The sequence below is a fragment of the Pelobates fuscus genome, chromosome 4 (genome assembly GCF_036172605.1).
Source record: "Pelobates fuscus isolate aPelFus1 chromosome 4, aPelFus1.pri, whole genome shotgun sequence".
Classification (NCBI taxonomy): Eukaryota; Metazoa; Chordata; class Amphibia; order Anura; family Pelobatidae; genus Pelobates; species Pelobates fuscus.
The window spans coordinates 14,800,942-14,823,480 of NC_086320.1; the positions used below are offsets into that span (position 1 = coordinate 14,800,942).

Genomic DNA, 22,539 nt, shown 5'->3' on the forward strand with positions numbered 1-22,539 from the left:
ATTTTAGCAAAAACTCTGTAGAATTTTTAGACCTCAATATATATGTTGAAAAGAATGTTTTAAAGACAAGTACATTTTTTAAAAAGGTCGATGTTAACAGCTACATAGGGGAGAAGAGTTGTCATTTCTCCCCGTGGCTGTTAAACGCCCCAAAAGCACAACTATTAAGGATAAGAAGAAATTGCACAGAACAACATAAATTCCGAGAGCAATCAGAGAAGATAATAAACGATTTCAGGGAAAAAGGCTATGATGACGATCTTTTAAGTAAAGCTTTCAAAGAGGTCGAAGGAAAGGATAGAAATGAACTGATCAAATATAAAGAGAAAATCGACAATGTAGAATCACAAAATCTGAAGTTTATTTGCGACTTTAACCACAGCAGTAGACATTTGAAAAAGATCATTCAGAGATATTGGCCAATACTGAAAAATGACCCTGTCCTCAATTCTATATTGCCGGACAAACCTAATATAGTGTATAGAGGTGTGCAAAACTTGAAAAGTAATTTGGTAAAGAATCACATACCCCCCAAAAAATCTACAAGTCAGTTTTTTAAAGAATCTAATGGCTTTTACGGTTGTGGCATGTGTGGAGCATGTAAAAACTCGAGGAGGAGAAGAAGAGTGATAAAAGAGTTCCATCACCCACAAGATGTAAATAGAAATTTTAAAATTAAACAAGTCATCACCTGCCAATCCACTAAAGTAATATACATGATCAGCTGTCCATGTGGGTTGACCTATATAGGAAGGACGATGAGGACACTCAACACAAGAATTCAGGAGCACATTAGAAATATCAGAAATGGCTTCCTAAAACATAGTGTGTCCCTACACTTCAAGAATAAACACAATAGTGACCCATCACTACTGGAATTTATGGGAATCCAGAAAGTAATCGGTAATTGGAGAGGAGGGGACCCTATAAAATTGATTGGACAAACAGAGATGCAGTGGATTTTTAACCTTAATACCATGCAACCACATGGACTCAATGATGATTTTGAATTATGCCACTTCTTATAAGTAATATATAGATTTTTTACAATTTTTAACAATTTTTTATTGTACTAATTTTTCTATTAATATCTATATTTATTTTAATAACTTTCTAATTTTAACAGTGGCTCATTCAATCACCTTTGGGTCTAGATCTATTTTGGATTCTAATAATGGGTGGACCAACACTTGTATTGGTATGGTCTGGCTTGGATAGGAACTTACTAATATCAATTATGCTTTTAATTATAGATATTATTTCTGCACATCACCACTTTGGTTACTTATATATGTTTTTATAAGAGCATATTAGTGGAATAGTGCCTATACTAATACCTCCCTTTTTTTTATGTTATTATACCTGTTTTGCTCTGATAATGAGCATATGGCTTTAGGAACTACACATTATAAATGACTAAATGATGCCAGGACTTTGCCCATAATCAAAATGGAGACATGGACATCGATATAACGATGATTGAACGAGTAAAGACACTAACGACACAACCATCCGCCATACTGATGCAAGAAAACGAAGCATTATGAAGTATAGAGGCAAGATACAAAGAAAGATCTTTGTTCTGGATTCAATGGGATCGGATTAAAAAGGACTATAGAAGTATATACACAACTTTCAGGTTCCCGGAAGTGACGACACGCGCACGCGTGTGCGTGCGTGATGACGTCACGTATAAGGGATAGATTATTGGCATATTGGAACTACACACCCATCTTCAACAGGAGCACTCGTGATTGGCTGTATCACGATCTCCTGCAACCAATTAAATGTTCAGACAGGGGTATATATGTATTAGAAAGCAGGAAGTAAATCACCAATTGAAAAAGCCGAACAGAATCGGCGAAACGCGTTTTGGACTTTGGACTTAACACCACTGTGTATGTATTGCAATTTATTTTTTAAAGTTTTATACTAATGGAATAAATATAAATTTTATTGAATCTGCACTTTGGTGGACCATTTTATCCTGCTTAAAGAAGGGTAGAGTCACCCTAGAATTGGACTCATCTGCTTATACACTCAGAGCCAAGTGATAGGCTCTTTTTAAGGTGAGAAGCCATCTGTATGTGTTTATACTATACCCCACCTGATTAAGGATTTCTGCACCAGGGCAATTCTCCCTGTCTTCCCCTACCCCTTTGTTTTACATGCTTCTGAGGAACATCTTACACGTGGACCTAGAAGGTGTGTGCCACCTTAAGTGCACAACGGCGCAAGTGATTAGAGCCAATCCATAATAGGCTCTAAACCACGTGAGTGCTTCTAATTTGGAATATATATTTCCATTTTTTAATTCAACAGTGTTGCACTATATACTTTTCCCTTTTGTTCTTATACAGCCATTCACAACTATTATATCCCCAATAAGCTGGGAAGTAAGTAATCCACTTTTCAGCGCTACGCACCTTCACTAATTTGGCACTTATCTGTTAAATAGTGGTTTTTTTGTATTCAATGTAATAGGAATAGAGAGTTCCTATTTTTGTGTGAAAGCTGCTATAACTGAGAGCACTTTAAATTTCACTATTTTAAGCGCCTTATAACACAGAACACTTTGTATATTAAAAAAATGAAATGCCTTGAAAAGTCAAAGCGCTAGAATGCAGATTTTAAGCCTGCCAAGCTCTTAAACTTTGCGTACCGATAGAATATAGAGCATGATACTGAGAGGATGAAGACCAAAAAAACAAAAGGCAATTGAAAGAAAAATGTAACAGCAGGAACAAGCAATGCCAGATCTCTACGCAAGGACCTCCTCTCCCCTTAAGAAAAATAAACAATGAAAATGAGGCAAAGAATCCTTAAGGGCAGAACTGAAGCAGCAATCCGAGAAACGCTATTTGAGGGAAATGGGAGAAGAAGTAGTGGGATGAGTGAAATATGGGAATTTACCAAGCCACCAGAACAAAAAAAAACAACATGTCCTTTGAGTTGGAATTGAACCAGCGACCAAAGGGGAAAGAAAGAAAATACCATGAAAAGGCAAAGTGCTAGAATGCAGTTTTTGTGGTTGCCAAGGTAAGGCAAGCAAAGGCCAATAAAATTTCTCATTGAGTTCAACTTTTTTACATTTCTAGTTGTGTCTAAGAATTCCTCTTGAATCGTGCATGTTGTTTTTGTCAAATGTGGAAGTATGCAAATAACGAGATGGAGATGGACAATCGATGTAAGCTTGTTGTTCATGTTAGATTTTTTCCAGCATTGCTATAGCAACTAGTTCAAGCAAACGCTTTGAAAAAAAGACTTATTGGAGAATGCGGGCATCGATCCCGCTACCTCTCACATGCTAAGCGAGCGCTCTACCATTTGAGCTAATCCCCCACATGTGTGTCACATCAGCTCTGTGTACCGGTAGAATATAGAACATAATACAAGACGGATGAAGGCAAAAACCAAAAAGGCAACTGTAAGAAAAAAACCAAAGCAAGAACAAGCAATGCCAGGTCTTTATGCCAAAACCTCCTCTCCCCTGAAGAAAAAGAAGCAAAGAAAATGAGGGAAAGCATCCTTCAGAGTAGAACTGAACAAACAACCTAAGGAATTCTACTTGGGAAAAGTGCACCAATTAACAGCAACAAGAAAAAAAACACATGTCCTTCGAGCCGGAAATGAACCAGCAACCTAAGGATTGCTATCGTATACCAACTACAGTACTCCGCTCTACAAGAAAAAAAAGCACATGTCCTTCGAGCCGGAATTGAACCAGCGACCTAAGGATTGCTACCGTATCCCAACTACAGTCCTCCGCTCTACCAGCTGAGCTATCGAAGGTAATTAGTGAATTTACTCAATGTCAAAGTAGGAAATTTTTGAAGAATCAGGTAAGCAGTTAAACAGTTTGCAACATGCTGCTGTGGCAATGACATCCAGGTCAACAAAAAGTTCAAACTAAGCACCCTTCCTTTAAAAGAAGAATCAGCCACTGGAGAATGCGGGCATCGATCCCGCTACCTCTCACATGCAAAGCGAGCGCTCTACCATTTGAGCTAATTCCCCACTTTTCCGCTTTTATCCCGTATAACTTGTGACCCCAGAGGCAGAACCAGAGACAAAAAAATGAAATGCCTTGAAAAGTCAAAGCGCTAGAATGCAGATTTTAAGCCTGCCAAGCTCTTAAACTTTGCGTACCGATAGAATATAGAGCATGATACTGAGAGGATGAAGACCAAAAAAACAAAAGGCAATTGAAAGAAAAATGTAACAGCAGGAACAAGCAATGCCAGATCTCTACGCAAGGACCTCCTCTCCCCTTAAGAAAAATAAACAATGAAAATGAGGCAAAGAATCCTTCAGGGCAGAACTGAAGCAGCAATCCGAGAAACGCTATTTGAGGGAAATGGGAGAAGAAGTAGTGGGATGAGTGAAATATGGGAATTTACCAAGCCACCAGAACAAAAAAAACCAACATGTCCTTTGAGTTGGAATTGAACCAGCGACCAAAGGGGAAAGAAAGAAAATACCATGAAAAGGCAAAGTGCTAGAATGCAGTTTTTGTGGTTGTCAAGGTAAGGCAAGCAAAGGCCAATAAAATTTCTCATTGAGTTCAACTTTTTTACATTTCTAGTTGTGTCTAAGAATTCCTCTTGAATCGTGCATGTAATTTTTGTCAAATGTGGAAGTATGCAAATAACGAGATGGAGATGGACAATCGATGTAAGCTTGTTGTTCATGTTAGATTTTTTTCCAGCATTGCTATAGCAACTAGTTCAAGCAAACGCTTTGAAAAAAAGGCTAATTGGAGGATGCGGGCATCGATCCCGCTACCTCTCACATGCTAAGCGAGCGCTCTACCATTTGAGCTAATCCCCCACATGTGTGTCACATCAGCTCTGTGTACCGGTAGAATATAGAACATAATACAAGACGGATGAAAGCAAAAACCAAAAAGGCAACTGTAAGAAAAAAACCAAAGCAAGAACAAGCAATGCCAGGTCTTTATGCCAGAACCTCCTCTCCCCTGAAGAAAAAGAAGCAAAGAAAATGAGGGAAAGCATCCTTCAGAGTAGAACTGAACAAGCAACCTAAGGAATTCTACTTGGGAAAAGTGCACCAATTAACAGCAACAAGAAAAAAAACACATGTCCTTCGAGCCGGAAATGAACCAGCAACCTAAGGATTTCTATCGTATACCAACTACAGTACTCCGCTCTACAAGAAAAAAAAACACATGTCCTTCGAGCCAGAATTGAACCAGCGACCTAAGGATTGCTACCGTATCCCAACTACAGTCCTCCGCTCTACCAGCTGAGCTATCGAAGGTAATTTGTGAATTCACTCAATGTCAAAGTAGGAAATTTTTGAAGAATCAGGTAAGCAGTTAAACCATTTGCAACATGCTGCTGTGGCAATGACATCCAGGTCAACAAAAAGTTCAAACTAAGCACCCTTCCTTTAAAAGAAGAATCAGCCACTGGAGCATGCGGGCATCGATCCCGCTTCCTCTCACATGCAAAGCGAGTGCTCTACCATTTTAGCTAATCCCCCACTTTTCCTCTCTCATGCCGTATAGCTTGTGACCCCAGAGGCAGAACCAGAGACAAAAAAAGGAAATGCCTTGAAAAGTCAAAGCGCTAGAATGCAGATTTTAAGCCTGCCAAGCTCTTAAACTTTGCGTACCGATAGAATATAGAGCATGATACTGAGTGGATGAAGACCAAAAAAACAAAAGGCAATTGAAAGAAAAATGTAACAGCAGGAACAAGCAATGCCAGATCTCTACGCAAGGACCTCCTCTCCCCTTAAGAAAAATAAACAATGAAAATGAGGCAAAGAATCTTTCAGGGCAGAACTGATGCAGCAATCCGAGAAACGCTATTTGAGGGAAATGGGAGAAGAAGTAGTGGGATGAGTGAAATATGGGAATTTACCAAGCCACCAGAACAAAAAAAAACAACATGTCCTTTGAGTTGGAATTGAACCAGCGACCAAAGGGGAAAGAAAGAAAATACCATGAAAAGGCAAAGTGCTAGAATGCAGTTTTTGTGGTTGCCAAGATAAGGCAAGCAAAGGCCAATAAAATTTCTCATTGAGTTAAACTTTTTTACATTTCTAGTTGTGTCTAAGAATTCCTCTTGAATCGTGCATGTTGTTTTTGTCAAATGTGGAAGTATGCAAATAACGAGATGGAGATGGACAATCGATGTAAGCTTGTTGTTCATGTTAGATTTTTTCCAGCATTGCTATAGCAACTAGTTCAAGCAAACGCTTTGAAAAAAAGACTTATTGGAGAATGCGGGCATCGATCCCGCTACCTCTCACATGCTAAGCGAGCGCTCTACCATTTGAGCTAATACCCCACATGTGTGTCACATCAGCTCTGTGTACCGGTAGAATATAGAACATAATACAAGACGGATGAAGGCAAAAACCAAAAAGGCAACTGTAAGAAAAAAACCAAAGCAAGAACAAGCAATGCCAGGTCTTTATGCCAGAACCTCCTCTCCCCTGAAGAAAAAGAAGCAAAGAAAATGAGGGAAAGCATCCTTCAGAGTAGAACTGAACAAACAACCTAAGGAATTCTACTTGGGAAAAGTGCACCAATTAACAGCAACAAGAAAAAAAACACATGTCCTTCGAGCCGGAAATGAACCAGCAACCTAAGGATTGCTATCGTATACCAACTACAGTACTCCGCTCTACAAGAAAAAAAAACACATGTCTTTCTAGCCGGAATTGAACCAGCAACCTAAAGATTGCTACCGTTTACCAACTACAGTCCTCCGCTCTACCAGCTGAGCTATCGAAGGTAATTTGTGAATTTACTCAATGTCAAAGTAGGAAATTTTTGAAGAATCAGGTAAGCAGTTAAACCGTTTGCAACATGCTGCTGTGGCAATGACATCCAGGTCAACAAAAAGTTCAAACTAAGCACCCTTCCTTTAACCCCTTAACGACGAGTGACGGACGAGGTCCGTCACTCAGGGGAATGCGTTAATGACGAGTGACGGACCTCGTCCGTCACCCGTTAAAATTAACCCCAGATCGCCGCAATCGCGGCGATCGCGGGGTTAATGGTGCTCCGGTCTGCCTCTGCATTAGAGGCAGACCGGGAGCACCGGATCGGGCTGTCAGAGTGCATGTGCCCGCTCTGACAGCATGCCAGAGCGGGCACATGTGCTCTCTATACTCACCTCCGCCTCCCTGCACTTCCTGGTTCTGTGTGAAGTGCAGGGAGCCGGATCTTCAGTGATCCTGCCCCCTGGTGGAAAGAAAATATAGTAAAATTAAAATCCCCCCCCCTTTACCCCCCCTTTACCCATTTTAATAAAAAATTAACCCCTTCCCTGCCAATTGATCACTGACTACAGTGATCAATTGGCAGGGATTACATTTTACTAAGATCTGATTTTTTTTTTTAACCCCTGAGGGTTAATTCTTTTTTTTTTTAACCCTCAGGGGTTCAATTTATTTAATTAATTAATTTAAATATTTTAAAATTATAAATTTAGCTAGCTGGGGAGGGTGGAAGTTAGTGGGGAATTGGGGGATTTAGTATTACGCTAACTAGGGGTTAACGTTAAAAAAGTTTAAAAATACGCTTTAAAAAGTTAAAAAATTAAGTTAAAAAAAGTTTTAATAACATTTAAGTAAAAAATTAAAAAAAATAAACCCTTTACCCAGTCCAAATAAAAATTAACCCCTTCCCTGCCAGTCGATCACTGCCTACAGTGATCAAAATACAGATCACAGTATTATACTGTTCTAATTTTTTTTTTTAACCCCTGACCATTAACTTTTATTTATTTTTTAACCCTCAGGGGTTAAATTTATTTAATTAACTAATTTAAATATTGTATAATTAAATATTTTGCTAGCTGGGGTGGGTGGGAGTTATGGGAAAATGGGGAATTTACTGTTAGTGCTGCTTACTGCTAGTTAGGGGTTAACGTAAAAAAAAAGCTTAGAAAAATGTTAAATCTGTAAAAAAAAGTTTTACGAAAGTTTAGGAAACTTTAAAAAAAATGAATAATCAAAACAAAAGTTTAAAAAATAGTTTTAAAAAGTAAAAAAAGTTTTAAAAAGTAAAAAAATACATTTAATAACGCTCATTACCACTACACCTGGTACAAGCTAGCGGAAAAATGATCCCACGCTAAGGTTCAAAATATGCCTTTTGAAATACCCTGGGATGTCTTCTTTAAGAAATGGTATGGCTTTATGGGGTATTTGGTTTATATAGCCTGGTAAAATACTCTAAAATGGGACATGGGCACAGCGTAAAAATTTAAAGTTTGAAAAAAAATGGAATGGCTGTGTCCCAAATGTGCCCCTCCGATGTCCACATATACCTGGCAAAGGTACATACGGGGGTATTTTTGTACTCAGCAGACATAGCTGAGCAACATATGAAGTATTATACAGTGGTAGTACACATAAGGTTTGCAAAATATACTGTGCAAACTCACTTTGTGTGTCAAAAAGGCAGAAAAAACGCTTATTACCACTACACCTGGTACAAGCTAGCGGAAAAATGATCCCACGCTAAGGTTCAAAATATGCCTTTTGAAATACCCTGGGATGTCTTCTTTAAGAAATGGTATGGCTTTATGGGGTATTTGGATTATATAGCCTGGTAAAATACTCTAAAATGGGACATGGGCACAGCGTAAAAATTCAAAATTTGAAAAAAAATGGAATGGCTCTGTCCCAAATGTGCCCCTCCGATGTCCACATATACCTGGCAAAGGTACATACGGGGGTATTTTTGTACTCAGCAGACATAGCTGAGCAACATATGAAGTATTATACAGTGGTAGTACACATAAGGTTTGCAAAATATACTGTGCAAACTCACTTTGTGTGTCAAAAAGGCAGAAAAAACGCTTATTACCACTACACCTGGTACAAGCTAGCGGAAAAATGATCCCACGCTAAGGTTCAAAATATGCCTTTTGAAATACCCTGGGGTGTCTACTTTAAGAAATGGTAGGCCTTTGTGGGGTAGTTTGAATTTAAAACCTGCAAAGATGCTTGGAAATTGCACATAGGCCCGGCGTCAAAATTCAAAGTTCGGTCAAAACTGATATGGCTTGGTCTCCTATATGGCACTGTAGCTTCACAAAATAGTGCCATAGACATACAATGGGGGTGTCCTTTTACTCAGAAGACTTAGCTGAGCATAATTTGGGGGGTTTGAACTTAGTGGCACACATGAAATATACAAAATGCCCAGCAAAAATGCAATCCGTATGTAAAAAATGCACAAAATTATTTTTTACCACATACTTTGGCATGTAATGGTAAAAAAATGGGGGCATGTTAAGGCACAATATGCACCTTATGAGATACCCTGGAGTGTCTTCTTTTACAAATGGTAGGCCTTTGTGGGGTGTTTTGAACAGTAAAACTGTTATAATACCCCAAATGGAAGCATAGGCTCATTAAATCCGTCTCTCAAAATTCTACTGTGAATACTGAAAAGGACAGGTCTCCTGTATGGCACTGTAGCTTCACGAAATAGTGCCATAGACATACAATGGGGGTGTCCTTTTACTCAGAAGACTTAGCTGAGCATAATTTGGGGGGTTTGAACTTAGTGGCACACATGAAATATACAAAATGGCCAGCAAAAATGCAATCCGTATGTAAAATATGCACAAAATTATTTTTTACCACATACTTTGGCATGTAATGGTAAAAAAATGGGGGCATGTTAAGGCACAATATGCACCTTACGAGATACCCTGGAGTGTCTACTTTTACAAATGGTAGGCCTTTGTGGGGTTTTTTTGAACAGTCAAACTACTATAATACCCCAAATGGAAGCATAGGCTCATTAAATCCGTCTCTCAAAATTCTACTGTGAATACTGAAAAGGACAGGTCTCCTATATGGCACTGTAGCTTCACGAAATAGTGCCAAAGACATACAATGGGGGTACCGTTGTACTCAGCAGAAGTAACTGAACACATAATAAAACTTTGTACAGGAATAGCACACACCAAATTTACAAAATACACATGAGAAGTTCTTTGTTATAAGTTTGTGTGCGAAAACCCCCAAAAAACACAATTTTACTCCAATATTTAGCAGAGGTTGGCGGTAAAATGGCTACGTAGAAAGTGTCAAAACAACCTTAGGTAAATAGCCTGTGGTGTCTACTTTATATAAATATATACTTTTGTGTGGCAATTTTGTTTTCTTTTATGGCTATTAGGCTTACAAGACAAACATACCAAATTCTAAAATCGCTCCACATAAAAAGTTTATTTTACTCCTTGTGCTTTGTGACCTGTAACTACCAAAAAAAACTTAAAATCCCAGACACATTATATATTCTGTAATTCAGAACAACTAAATGAATTTATTTTTAATTACTTTCCTTAACCTGCACTAATTATGTACACATTATTATTGCAAAAACTGTAAAAAAAACACACAAAAATAAATTTTTTTGCATATTTCTGTATTTTTTTTATAATAAATAAGCATTTATATATACATGTGTTACATCAAATTAAAGCCCTTTCTGTCCTTTAAAAAACGGTATATAATATGTGTCGGTGCAATAAATTAGTAAAATGCAAATTGCAGTTGAACGCAAATAGCAAAAAATGCCGTTGTCATTAAGTGAAAGACAAGCTTCTGAAGCTCTGTCCTTAAGGGGTTAAAAGAAGAATCAGCCACTGGAGAATGCGGGCATCGATCCCGCTACCTCTCACATGCAAAGCGAGTGCTCTACCATTTGAGCTAATCCCCCACTTTTCCGCTCTCATGCCGTATAGCTTGTGACCCCAGAGGCAGAACCAGAGACAAAAAAATGAAATGCCTTGAAAAGTCAAAGCGCTAGAATGCAGATTTTAAGCCTGCCAAGCTCTTAAACTTTGCGTACCGATAGAATATAGAGCATGATACTGAGAGGATGAAGACCAAAAAAACAAAAGGCAATTGAAAGAAAAATGTAACAGCAGGAACAAGCAATGCCAGATCTCTACGCAAGGACCTCCTCTCCCCTTAAGAAAAATAAACAATGAAAATGAGGCAAAGAATCCTTCAGGGCAGAACTGAAGCAGCAATCCGAGAAACGCTATTTGAGGGAAATGGGAGAAGAAGTAGTGGGATGAGTGAAATATGGGAATTTACCAAGCCACCAGAACAAAAAAAAACATTCCTCTTGAATCGTGCATGTAATTTTTGTCAAATGTGGAAGTATGCAAATAACGAGATGGAGATGGACAATCGATGTAAGCTTGTTGTTCATGTTAGATTTTTTTCCAGCATTATAGCAACTAGTTCAAGCAAACGCTTTGAAAAAAAGACTAATTGGAGGATGCGGGCATCGATCCCGCTACCTCTCACATGCTAAGCGAGCGCTCTACCATTTGAGCTAATCCCCCACATGTGTGCCGCATCAGCTCTGTGTACCGGTAGAATATAGAACATAATACAAGACGGATGAAGGCAAAAACCAAAAAGGTAACTGTAAGAAAAAAACCAAAGCAAGAACAAGCAATGCCAGGTCTTTATGCCAGAACCTCCTCTCCCCTGAAGAAAAAGAAGCAAAGAAAATGAGGGAAAGCATCCTTCAGAGTAGAACTGAACAAGTAACCTAAGGAATTCTACTTGGGAAAAGTGCACCAATTAACAGCAACAAGAAAAAAAACACATGTCCTTCGAGCCGGAAATGAACCAGCAACCTAAGGATTTCTATCGTATACCAACTACAGTACTCCACTCTACAAGAAAAAAAAACACATGTCCTTCGAGCCGGAATTGAACCAGCGACCTAAGGATTGCTATCGTATACCAACTACAGTACTCCGCTCTACAAGAAAAAAAAGCACATGTCCTTCGAGCCGGAATTGAACCAGCGACCTAAGGATTGCTACCGTATCCCAACTACAGTCCTCCGCTCTACCAACTGAGCTATCGAAGGTAATTTGTGAATTCACTCAATGTCAAAGTAGGAAATTTTTGAAGAATCAGGTAAGCAGTTAAACCGTTTGCAACATGCTGCTGTGGCAATGACATCCAGGTCAACAAAAAGTTCAAACTAAGCACCCTTCCTTTAAAAGAAGAATCAGCCACTGAAGAATGCGGGCATCGATCCCGCTACCTCTCACATGCAAAGCGAGTGCTCTACCGTTTGAGCTAATCCCCCACTTTTCCGCTCTCATACCGTATAGCTTGTGACCCCAGAGGCAGAACCAGAGACAAAAAAAGGAAATGCCTTGAAAAGTCAAAGCGCTAGAATGCAGATTTTAAGCCTGCCAAGCTCTTAAACTTTGCGTACCGATAGAATAGTTTTTGTGGTTGCCAAGGTAAGGCAAGCAAAGGCCAGCAAAGGCCAATAAAATTTCTCATTGAGTTCAACTTTTTTACATTTCTAGTTGTGTCTAAGAATTCCTCTTGAATCGTGCATGTAATTTTTGTCAAATGTGGAAGTATGCAAATAACGAGATGGAGATGGACAATCGATGTAAGCTTGTTGTTCATGTTAGATTTTTTTCCAGCATTGCTATAGCAACTAGTTCAAGCAAACGCTTTGAAAAAAAGACTAATTGGAGGATGCGGGCATCGATCCCGCTACCTCTCACATGCTAAGCAAGCGCTCTACCATTTCAGCTAATCCCCCACATGTGTGCCACATCAGCTCTGTGTACCGGTAGAATATAGAACATAATACAAGACGGATGAAGGCAAAAAACAAAAAGGCAACTGTAAGAAAAAAACCAAAGCAAGAACAAGCAATGCCAGGTCTTTATGCCAGAACCTCCTCTCCCCTGAAGAAAAAGAAGCAAAGAAAATGAGGGAAAGCATCCTTCAGAGTAGAACTGAACAAGCAACCTAAGGAATTCTACTTGGGAAAAGTGCACCAATTAACAGCAACAAGAAAAAAAACACATGTCCTTCGAGCCGGAAATGAACCAGCAACCTAAGGATTTCTATCGTATACCAACTACAGTACTCCGCTCTACAAGAAAAAAAAACACATGTCCTTCGAGCCGGAATTGAACCAGCGACCTAAGGATTGCTATCGTATACCAACTACAGTACTCCGCTCTACAAGAAAAAAAAGCACATGTCCTTCGAGCCGGAATTGAACCAGCAACCTAAGGATTGCTACCGTATCCCAACTACAGTCCTCCGCTCTACCAGCTGAGCTATCGAAGGTAATTTGTGAATTTACTCAATGTCAAAGTAGGAAATTTTTGAAGAATCAGGTAAGCAGTTAAACCGTTTGCAACATGCTGCTGTGGCAATGACATCCAGGTCAACAAAAAGTTCAAACTAAGCACCCTTCCTTTAAAAGAAGAATCAGCCACTGGAGAATGCGGGCATCGATCCCGCTACCTCTCACATGCAAAGCGAGTGCTCTACCATTTGAGCTAATCCCCCACTTTTCCGCTCTCATGCCGTATAGCTTGTGACCCCAGAGGCAGAACCAGAGACAAAAAAATGAAATGCCTTGAAAAGTCAAAGCGCTAGAATGCAGATTTTAAGCCTGCCAAGCTCTTAAACTTTGCGTACCGATAGAATAGAGAGCATGATACTGAGTGGATGAAGACCAAAAAAAACAAAAGGCAATTGAAAGAAAAATGTAACAGCAGGAACAAGCAATGCCACATCTCTACGCAAGGACCTCCTCTCCCCTTAAGAAAAATAAACAATGAAAATGAGGCAAAGAATCTTTCAGGGCAGAACTGAAGCAGCAATCCGAGAAACGCTATTTGAGGGAAATGGGAGAAGAAGTAGTGGGATGAGTGAAATATGGGAATTTACCAAGCCACCAGAACAAAAAAAAACAACATGTCCTTTGAGTTGGAATTGAACCAGCGACCAAAGGGGAAAGAAAGAAAATACCATGAAAAGGCAAAGTGCTAGAATGCAGTTTTTGTGGTTGCCAAGGTAAGGCAAGCAAAGGCCAATAAAATTTCTCATTGAGTTCAACTTTTTTACATTTCTAGTTGTGTCTAAGAATTCCTCTTGAATCGTGCATGTTGTTTTTGTCAAATGTGGAAGTATGCAAATAACGAGATGGAGATGGACAATCGATGTAAGCTTGTTGTTCATGTTAGATTTTTTTCCAGCATTGCTATAGCAACTAGTTCAAGCAAACGCTTTGAAAAAAAGACTAATTGGAGGATGCGGGCATCGATCCCGCTACCTCTCACATGCTAAGCGAGCGCTCTACCATTTGAGCTAATCCCCCACATGTGTGCCGCATCAGCTCTGTGTACCGGTAGAATATAGAACATAATACAAGACGGATGAAGGCAAAAACCAAAAAGGCAACTGTAAGAAAAAAACCAAAGCAAGAACAAGCAATGCCAGGTCTTTATGCCAGAACCTCCTCTCCCCTGAAGAAAAAGAAGCAAAGAAAATGAGGGAAAGCATCCTTCAGAGTAGAACTGAACAAGTAACCTAAGGAATTCTACTTGGGAAAAGTGCACCAATTAACAGCAACAAGAAAAAAAACACATGTCCTTCGAGCCGGAAATGAACCAGCAACCTAAGGATTTCTATCGTATACCAACTACAGTACTCCACTCTACAAGAAAAAAAAACACATGTCCTTCGAGCCGGAATTGAACCAGCGACCTAAGGATTGCTATCGTATACCAACTACAGTACTCCGCTCTACAAGAAAAAAAAGCACATGTCCTTCGAGCCGGAATTGAACCAGCGACCTAAGGATTGCTACCGTATCCCAACTACAGTCCTCCGCTCTACCAGCTGAGCTATCAAAGGTAATTTGTGAATTCACTCAATGTCAAAGTAGGAAATTTTTGAAGAATCACTTAAGCAGTTAAACCGTTTGCAACATGCTGCTGTGGCAATGACATCCAGGTCAACAAAAAGTTCAAACTAAGCACCCTTCCTTTAAAAGAAGAATCAGCCACTGGAGAATGCGGGCATCGATCCTGCTACCTCTCACATGCAAAGCGAGTGCTCTACCATTTGAGCTAATCCCCCACTTTTCCGCTCTCATGCCGTATAGCTTGTGACCCCAGAGGCAGAACCAGAGACAAAAAAAGGAAATGCCTTGAAAAGTCAAAGCTCTAGAATGCAGATTTTAAGCCTGCCAAGCTCTTAAACTTTGCGTACCGATAGAATAGTTTTTGTGGTTGCCAAGGTAAGGCAAGCAAAGGCCAGCAAAGGCCAATAAAATTTCTCATTGAGTTCAACTTTTTTACATTTCTAGTTGTGTCTAAGAATTCCTCTTGAATCGTGCATGTAATTTTTGTCAAATGTGGAAGTATGCAAATAACGAGATGGAGATGGACAATCGATGTAAGCTTGTTGTTCATGTTAGATTTTTTTCCAGCATTGCTATAGCAACTAGTTCAAGCAAACGCTTTGAAAAAAAGACTAATTGGAGGATGCTGGCATCGATCCCGCTACCTCTCACATGCTAAGCGAGCGCTCTACCATTTCAGCTAATCCCCCACATGTGTGCCACATCAGCTCTGTGTACCGGTAGAATATAGAACATAATACAAGACGGATGAAGGCAAAAAACAAAAAGGCAACTGTAAGAAAAAAACCAAAGCAAGAACAAGCAATGCCAGGTCTTTATGCCAGAACCTCCTCTCCCCTGAAGAAAAAGAAGCAAAGAAAATGAGGGAAAGCATCCTTCAGAGTAGAACTGAACAAGCAACCTAAGGAATTCTACTTGGGAAAAGTGCACCAATTAACAGCAACAAGAAAAAAAACACATGTCCTTCGAGCCGGAAATGAACCAGCAACCTAAGGATTTCTATCGTATACCAACTACAGTACTCCGCTCTACAAGAAAAAAAAACACATGTCCTTCGAGCCGGAATTGAACCAGCGACCTAAGGATTGCTATCGTATACCAACTACAGTACTCCGCTCTACAAGAAAAAAAAGCACATGTCCTTCGAGCCGGAATTGAACCAGCAACCTAAGGATTGCTACCGTATCCCAACTACAGTCCTCCGCTCTACCAGCTGAGCTATCGAAGGTAATTTGTGAATTTACTCAATGTCAAAGTAGGAAATTTTTGAAGAATCAGGTAAGCAGTTAAACCGTTTGCAACATGCTGCTGTGGCAATGACATCCAGGTCAACAAAAAGTTCAAACTAAGCACCCTTCCTTTAAAAGAAGAATCAGCCACTGGAGAATGCGGGCATCGATCCCGCTACCTCTCACATGCAAAGCGAGTGCTCTACCATTTGAGCTAATCCCCCACTTTTCCGCTCTCATGCCGTATAGCTTGTGACCCCAGAGGCAGAACCAGAGACAAAAAAAGGAAATGCCTTGAAAAGTCAAAGCGCTAGAATGCAGATTTTAAGCCTGCCAAGCTCTTAAACTTTGCGTACCGATAGAATAGAGAGCATGATACTGAGTGGATGAAGACCAAAAAAAACAAAAGGCAATTGAAAGAAAAATGTAACAGCAGGAACAAGCAATGCCACATCTCTACGCAAGGACCTCCTCTCCCCTTAAGAAAAATAAACAATGAAAATGAGGCAAAGAATCTTTCAGGGCAGAACTGAAGCAGCAATCAGAGAAACGCTATTTGAGGGAAATGGGAGAAGAAGTAGTGGGATGAGTGAAATATGGGAATTTACCAAGCCACCAGAACAAAAAAAAACAACATGTCCTTTGAGTTGGAATTGAACCAGCGACCAAAGGGGAAAGAAAGAAAATACCATGAAAAGGCAAAGTGCTAGAATGCAGTTTTTGTGGTTGCCAAGGTAAGGCAAGCAAAGGCCAATAAAATTTCTCATTGAGTTCAACTTTTTTACATTTCTAGTTGTGTCTAAGAATTCCTCTTGAATCGTGCATGTTATTTTTGTCAAATGTGGAAGTATGCAAATAACGAGATGGAGATGGACAATCGATGTAAGCTTGTTGTTCATGTTAGATTTTTTTCCAGCATTGCTATAGCAACTAGTTCAAGCAAACGCTTTGAAAAAAAGACTAATTGGAGGATGCGGGCATCGATCCCGCTACCTCTCACATGCTAAGCGAGCGCTCTACCATTTGAGCTAATCCCCCACATGTGTGCCACATTAGCTCTGTGTACCGGTAGAATATAGAACATAATACAAGACGGATGAAGGCAAAAACCAAAAAGGCAACTGTAAGAAAAAAACCAAAGCAAGAACAAGCAATGCCAGGTCTTTATGCCAGAACCTCCTCTCCCCTGAAGAAAAAGAAGCAAAGAAAATGAGGGAAAGCATCCTTCAGAGTAGAACTGAACAAGTAACCTAAGGAATTCTACTTGGGAAAAGTGCACCAATTAACAGCAACAAGAAAAAAAACACATGTCCTTCGAGCCGGAAATGAACCAGCAACCTAAGGATTTCTATCGTATACCAACTACAGTACTCTGCTCTACAAGAAAAAAAAACACATGTCCTTCGAGCCGGAATTGAACCAGCGACCTAAGGATTGCTACCGTATCCCAACTACAGTCCTCCGCTCTACCAGCTGAGCTATCGAACGTAATTTGTGAATTCACTCAATGTCAAAGTAGGAAATTTTTGAAGAATCAGGTAAGCAGTTAAACCGTTTGCAACATGCTGATGTGGCAATGACATCCAGGTCAACAAAAAGTTCAAACTAAGCACCCTTCCTTTAAAAGAAGAATCAGCCACTGGAGAATGCGGGCATCGATCCCGCTACCTCTCACATGCAAAGCGAGTGCTCTACCATTTGAGCTAATCCCCCACTTTTCCGCTCTCATGCCGTATAGCTTGTGACCCCCAGAGGCAGAACCAGAGATGAAAAAAGGAAATGCCTTGAAAAGTCAAAGCGCTAGAATGCAGATTTTAAGCCTGCCAAGCTCTTAAACTTTGCGTACCGATAGAATAGAGAGCATGATACTGAGTGGATGAAGACCAAAAAAACCAAAAGGCAATTGAAAGAAAAATGTAACAGCAGGAACAAGCAATGCCAGATCTCTACGCAAGGACCTCCTCTCCCCTTAAGAAAAATAAACAATGAAAATGAGGCAAAGAATCTTTCAGGGCAGAACTGAAGCAGCAATCCGAGAAACGCTATTTGAGGGAAATGGGAGAAGAAGTAGTGGGATGAGTGAAATATGGGAATTTACCAAGCCACCAGAACAAAAAAAACAACATGTCCTTTGAGTTGGAATTGAACCAGCGACCAAAGGGGAAAGAAAGAAAATACCATGAAAAGGCAAAGTGCTAGAATGCAGTTTTTGTGGTTGCCAAGGTAAGGCAAGCAAAGGCCAATAAAATTTCTCATTCAGTTCAACTTTTTTACATTTCTAGTTGTGTCTAAGAATTCCTCTTGAATCGTTCATGTTGTTTTTGTCAAATGTGGAAGTATGCAAATAACGAGATGGAGATGGACAATCGATGTAAGCTTGTTGTTCATGTTAGATTTTTTTTCCAGCATTGCTATAGCAACTAGTTCAAGCAAATGCTTTGAAAAAAAGACTAATTGGAGGATGCGGGCATTGATCCCGCTACCTCTCACATGCTAAGCGAGCGCTCTACCATTTGAGCTAATCCCCCACATGTGTGCCACATCAGCTCTGTGTACCGGTAGAATATAGAACATAATACAAGACGGATGAAGGCAAAAACCAAAAAGGCAACTGTAAGAAAAAAACCAAAGCAAGAACAAGCAATGCCAGGTCTTTATGCCAGAACCTCCTCTCCCCTGAAGAAAAAGAAGCAAAGAAAATGAGGGAAAGCATCCTTCCGAGTTGAACTGAACAAGCAACCTAAGGAATTCTACTTGGGAAAAGTGCACCAATTAACAGCAACAAGAAAAAAAACACATGTCCTTCGAGCCGGAAATGAACCAGCAACCTAAGGATTGCTATCGTATACCAACTACAGTCCTCCGCTCTACAAGAAAAAAAAGCACATGTCCTTCGAGCCGGAATTGAACCAGCGACCTAAGGATTGCCACCGTATCCCAACTACAGTCCTCCGCTCTACCAGCTGAGCTATCGAAGGTAATTTGTGAATTCACTCAATGTCAAAGTAGGAAATTTTTGAAGAATCAGGTAAGCAGTTAAACAGTTTGCAACATGCTGCTGTGGCAATGACTTCCAGGTCAACAAAAAGTTCAAACTAAGCACCCTTCCTTTAAAAGAAGAATCAGCCACTGGAGAATGCGGGCATCGATCCCGCTACCTCTCACATGCAAAGCGAGCGCTCTACCATTTGAGCTAATTCCCCACGTTGCCGCTTTTATCCCGTATAACTTGTGACCCCAGAGGCAGAACCAGAGACAAAAAAATGAAATGCCTTGAAAAGTCAAAGCGCTAGAATGCAGATTTTAAGCCTGCCAAGCTCTTAAACTTTGCGTACCGATAGAATATAGAGCATGATACTGAGTGGATGAAGACCAAAAAAACAAAAGGCAATTGAAAGAAAAATGTAACAGCAGGAACAAGCAATGCCAGATCTCTACGCAAGGACCTCCTCTCCCCTTAAGAAAAATAAACAATGAAAATGAGGCAAAGAATCTTTCAGGGCAGAACTGAAGCAGCAATCCGAGAAACGCTATTTGAGGGAAATGGGAGAAGAAGTAGTGGGATGAGTGAAATATGGGAATTTACCAAGCCACCAGAACAAAAAAAACAACATGTCCTTTGAGTTGGAATTGAACCAGCGACCAAAGGGGAAAGAAAGAAAATACCATGAAAAGGCAAAGTGCTAGAATGCAGTTTTTGTGGTTGCCAAGGTAAGGCAAGCAAAGGCCAATAAAATTTCTCATTCAGTTCAACTTTTTTACATTTCTAGTTGTGTCTAAGAATTCCTCTTGAATCGTTCATGTTGTTTTTGTCAAATGTGGAAGTATGCAAATAACGAGATGAAGATGGACAATCGATGTAAGCTTGTTGTTCATGTTAGATTTTTTTTCCAGCATTGCTATAGCAACTAGTTCAAGCAAATGCTTTGAAAAAAAGACTAATTGGAGGATGCGGGCATTGATCCCGCTACCTCTCACATGCTAAGCGAGCGCTCTACCATTTGAGCTAATCCCCCACATGTGTGCCACATCAGCTCTGTGTACCGGTAGAATATAGAACATAATACAAGACGGATGAAGGCAAAAACCAAAAAGGCAACTGTAAGAAAAAAACCAAAGCAAGAACAAGCAATGCCAGGTCTTTATGCCAGAACCTCCTCTCCCCTGAAGAAAAAGAAGCAAAGAAAATGAGGGAAAGCATCCTTCCGAGTTGAACTGAACAAGCAACCTAAGGAATTCTACTTGGGAAAAGTGCACCAATTAACAGCAACAAGAAAAAAAACACATGTCCTTCGAGCCGGAAATGAACCAGCAACCTAAGGATTGCTATCGTATACCAACTACAGTCCTCCGCTCTACAAGAAAAAAAAGCACATGTCCTTCGAGCCGGAATTGAACCAGCGACCTAAGGATTGCCACCGTATCCCAACTACAGTCCTCCGCTCTACCAGCTGAGCTATCGAAGGTAATTTGTGAATTCACTCAATGTCAAAGTAGGAAATTTTTGAAGAATCAGGTAAGCAGTTAAACAGTTTGCAACATGCTGCTGTGGCAATGACTTCCAGGTCAACAAAAAGTTCAAACTAAGCACCCTTCCTTTAAAAGAAGAATCAGCCACTGGAGAATGCGGGCATCGATCCCGCTACCTCTCACATGCAAAGCGAGCGCTCTACCATTTGAGCTAATTCCCCACGTTGCCGCTTTTATCCCGTATAACTTGTGACCCCAGAGGCAGAACCAGAGACAAAAAAATGAAATGCCTTGAAAAGTCAAAGCGCTAGAATGCAGATTTTAAGCCTGCCAAGCTCTTAAACTTTGCGTACCGATAGAATATAGAGCATGATACTGAGTGGATGAAGACCAAAAAAACAAAAGGCAATTGAAAGAAAAATGTAACAGCAGGAACAAGCAATGCCAGATCTCTACGCAAGGACCTCCTCTCCCCTTAAGAAAAATAAACAATGAAAATGAGGCAAAGAATCTTTCAGGGCAGAACTGAAGCAGCAATCCGAGAAACGCTATTTGAGGGAAATGGGAGAAGAAGTAGTGGGATGAGTGAAATATGGGAATTTACCAAGCCACCAGAACAAAAAAAAACAACATGTCCTTTGAGTTGGAATTGAACCAGCGACCAAAGGGGATAGAAACAAAATACCATGAAAAGGCAAAGTGCTAGAATGCAGTTTTTGTGGTTGCCAAGGTAAGGCAAGCAAAGGCCAGCAAAGGCCAATAAAATTTCTCATTGAGTTCAACTTTTTTACATTTCTAGTTGTGTCTAAGAATTCCTCTTGAATCGTGCATGTAATTTTTGTCAAATGTGGAAGTATGCAAATAACGAGATGGAGATGGACAATCGATGTAAGCTTGTTGTTCATGTTAGATTTTTTTCCAGCATTGCTATAGCAACTAGTTCAAGCAAACGCTTTGAAAAAAAGACTAATTGGAGGATGCGGGCATCGATCCCGCTACCTCTCACATGCGAAGCGAGCGCTCTACCATTTCAGCTAATCCCCCACATGTGTGCCACATCAGCTCTGTGTACCGGTAGAATATAGAACATAATACAAGACGGATGAAGGCAAAAAACAAAAAGGCAACTGTAAGAAAAAAACCAAAGCAAGAACAAGCAATGCCAGGTCTTTATGCCAGAACCTCCTCTCCCCTGAAGAAAAAGAAGCAAAGAAAATGAGGGAAAGCATCCTTCAGAGTAGAACTGAACAAGCAACCTAAGGAATTCTACTTGGGAAAAGTGCACCAATTAACAGCAACAAGAAAAAAAACACATGTCCTTCGAGCCGGAATTGAACCAGCGACCTAAGGATTGCTATCGTATACCAACTACAGTCCTCCGCTCTACCAGCTGAGCTATCGAAGGTAATTTGTGAATTTACTCAATGTCAAAGTAGGAAATTTTTGAAGAATCAGGTAAGCAGTTAAACAGTTTGCAACATGCTGCTGTGGCAATGACATCCAGGTCAACAAAAAGTTCAAACTAAGCACCCTTCCTTTAAAAGAAGAATCAGCCACTGGAGAATGCGGGCATCGATCCCGCTACCTCTCACATGCAAAGCGAGCGCTCTACCATTTGAGCTAATTCCCCACTTTTCCGCTTTTATCCCGTATAACTTGTGACCCCAGAGGCAGAACCAGAGACAAAAAAATGAAATGCCTTGAAAAGTCAAAGCGCTAGAATGCAGATTTTAAGCCTGCCAAGCTCTTAAACTTTGCGTACCGATAGAATATAGAGCATGATACTGAGAGGATGAAGACCAAAAAAACAAAAGGCAATTGAAAGAAAAATGTAACAGCAGGAACAAGCAATGCCAGATCTCTACGCAAGGACCTCCTCTCCCCTTAAGAAAAATAAACAATGAAAATGAGGCAAAGAATCCTTCAGGGCAGAACTGAAGCAGCAATCCGAGAAACGCTATTTGAGGGAAATGGGAGAAGAAGTAGTGGGATGAGTGAAATATGGGAATTTACCAAGCCACCAGAACAAAAAAAACAACATGTCCTTTGAGTTGGAATTGAACCAGCGACCAAAGGGGAAAGAAAGAAAATACCATGAAAAGGCAAAGTGCTAGAATG

The 22,539-nt window shown here is 40.1% G+C and overlaps 9 non-coding genes across 9 annotated transcripts; all 9 read right to left on the minus strand.

Moving 5' to 3' along the window:
* Positions 1–3,703: 3,703 nt before the first annotated feature.
* Positions 3,704–3,792, minus strand: TRNAY-GUA (transfer RNA tyrosine (anticodon GUA)). Its single transcript is given in 2 exon segments — positions 3,704–3,739; positions 3,756–3,792. It is a non-coding gene; the product is annotated as a tRNA-Tyr (tRNA).
* Positions 3,793–4,757: 965 nt separating this feature from the next.
* TRNAA-AGC (transfer RNA alanine (anticodon AGC)) lies at positions 4,758–4,830 on the minus strand. The gene has a single exon. It is a non-coding gene; the product is annotated as a tRNA-Ala (tRNA).
* A 6,454-nt stretch (positions 4,831–11,284) lies between these two features.
* TRNAA-AGC (transfer RNA alanine (anticodon AGC)) lies at positions 11,285–11,357 on the minus strand. The gene has a single exon. It is a non-coding gene; the product is annotated as a tRNA-Ala (tRNA).
* Positions 11,358–11,807: 450 nt separating this feature from the next.
* Positions 11,808–11,896, minus strand: TRNAY-GUA (transfer RNA tyrosine (anticodon GUA)). Its single transcript is given in 2 exon segments — positions 11,808–11,843; positions 11,860–11,896. It is a non-coding gene; the product is annotated as a tRNA-Tyr (tRNA).
* Positions 11,897–14,100: 2,204 nt separating this feature from the next.
* TRNAA-AGC (transfer RNA alanine (anticodon AGC)) lies at positions 14,101–14,173 on the minus strand. Its single transcript has one exon. It is a non-coding gene; the product is annotated as a tRNA-Ala (tRNA).
* A 2,743-nt stretch (positions 14,174–16,916) lies between these two features.
* Positions 16,917–16,989, minus strand: TRNAA-AGC (transfer RNA alanine (anticodon AGC)). The gene has a single exon. It is a non-coding gene; the product is annotated as a tRNA-Ala (tRNA).
* A 1,851-nt stretch (positions 16,990–18,840) lies between these two features.
* On the minus strand, positions 18,841–18,929 carry TRNAY-GUA (transfer RNA tyrosine (anticodon GUA)). Its single transcript is given in 2 exon segments — positions 18,841–18,876; positions 18,893–18,929. It is a non-coding gene; the product is annotated as a tRNA-Tyr (tRNA).
* Positions 18,930–20,328: 1,399 nt separating this feature from the next.
* On the minus strand, positions 20,329–20,417 carry TRNAY-GUA (transfer RNA tyrosine (anticodon GUA)). Its single transcript is given in 2 exon segments — positions 20,329–20,364; positions 20,381–20,417. It is a non-coding gene; the product is annotated as a tRNA-Tyr (tRNA).
* Positions 20,418–21,737: 1,320 nt separating this feature from the next.
* Positions 21,738–21,826, minus strand: TRNAY-GUA (transfer RNA tyrosine (anticodon GUA)). Its single transcript is given in 2 exon segments — positions 21,738–21,773; positions 21,790–21,826. It is a non-coding gene; the product is annotated as a tRNA-Tyr (tRNA).
* Between the last annotated feature and the right edge of the window lie 713 nt (positions 21,827–22,539).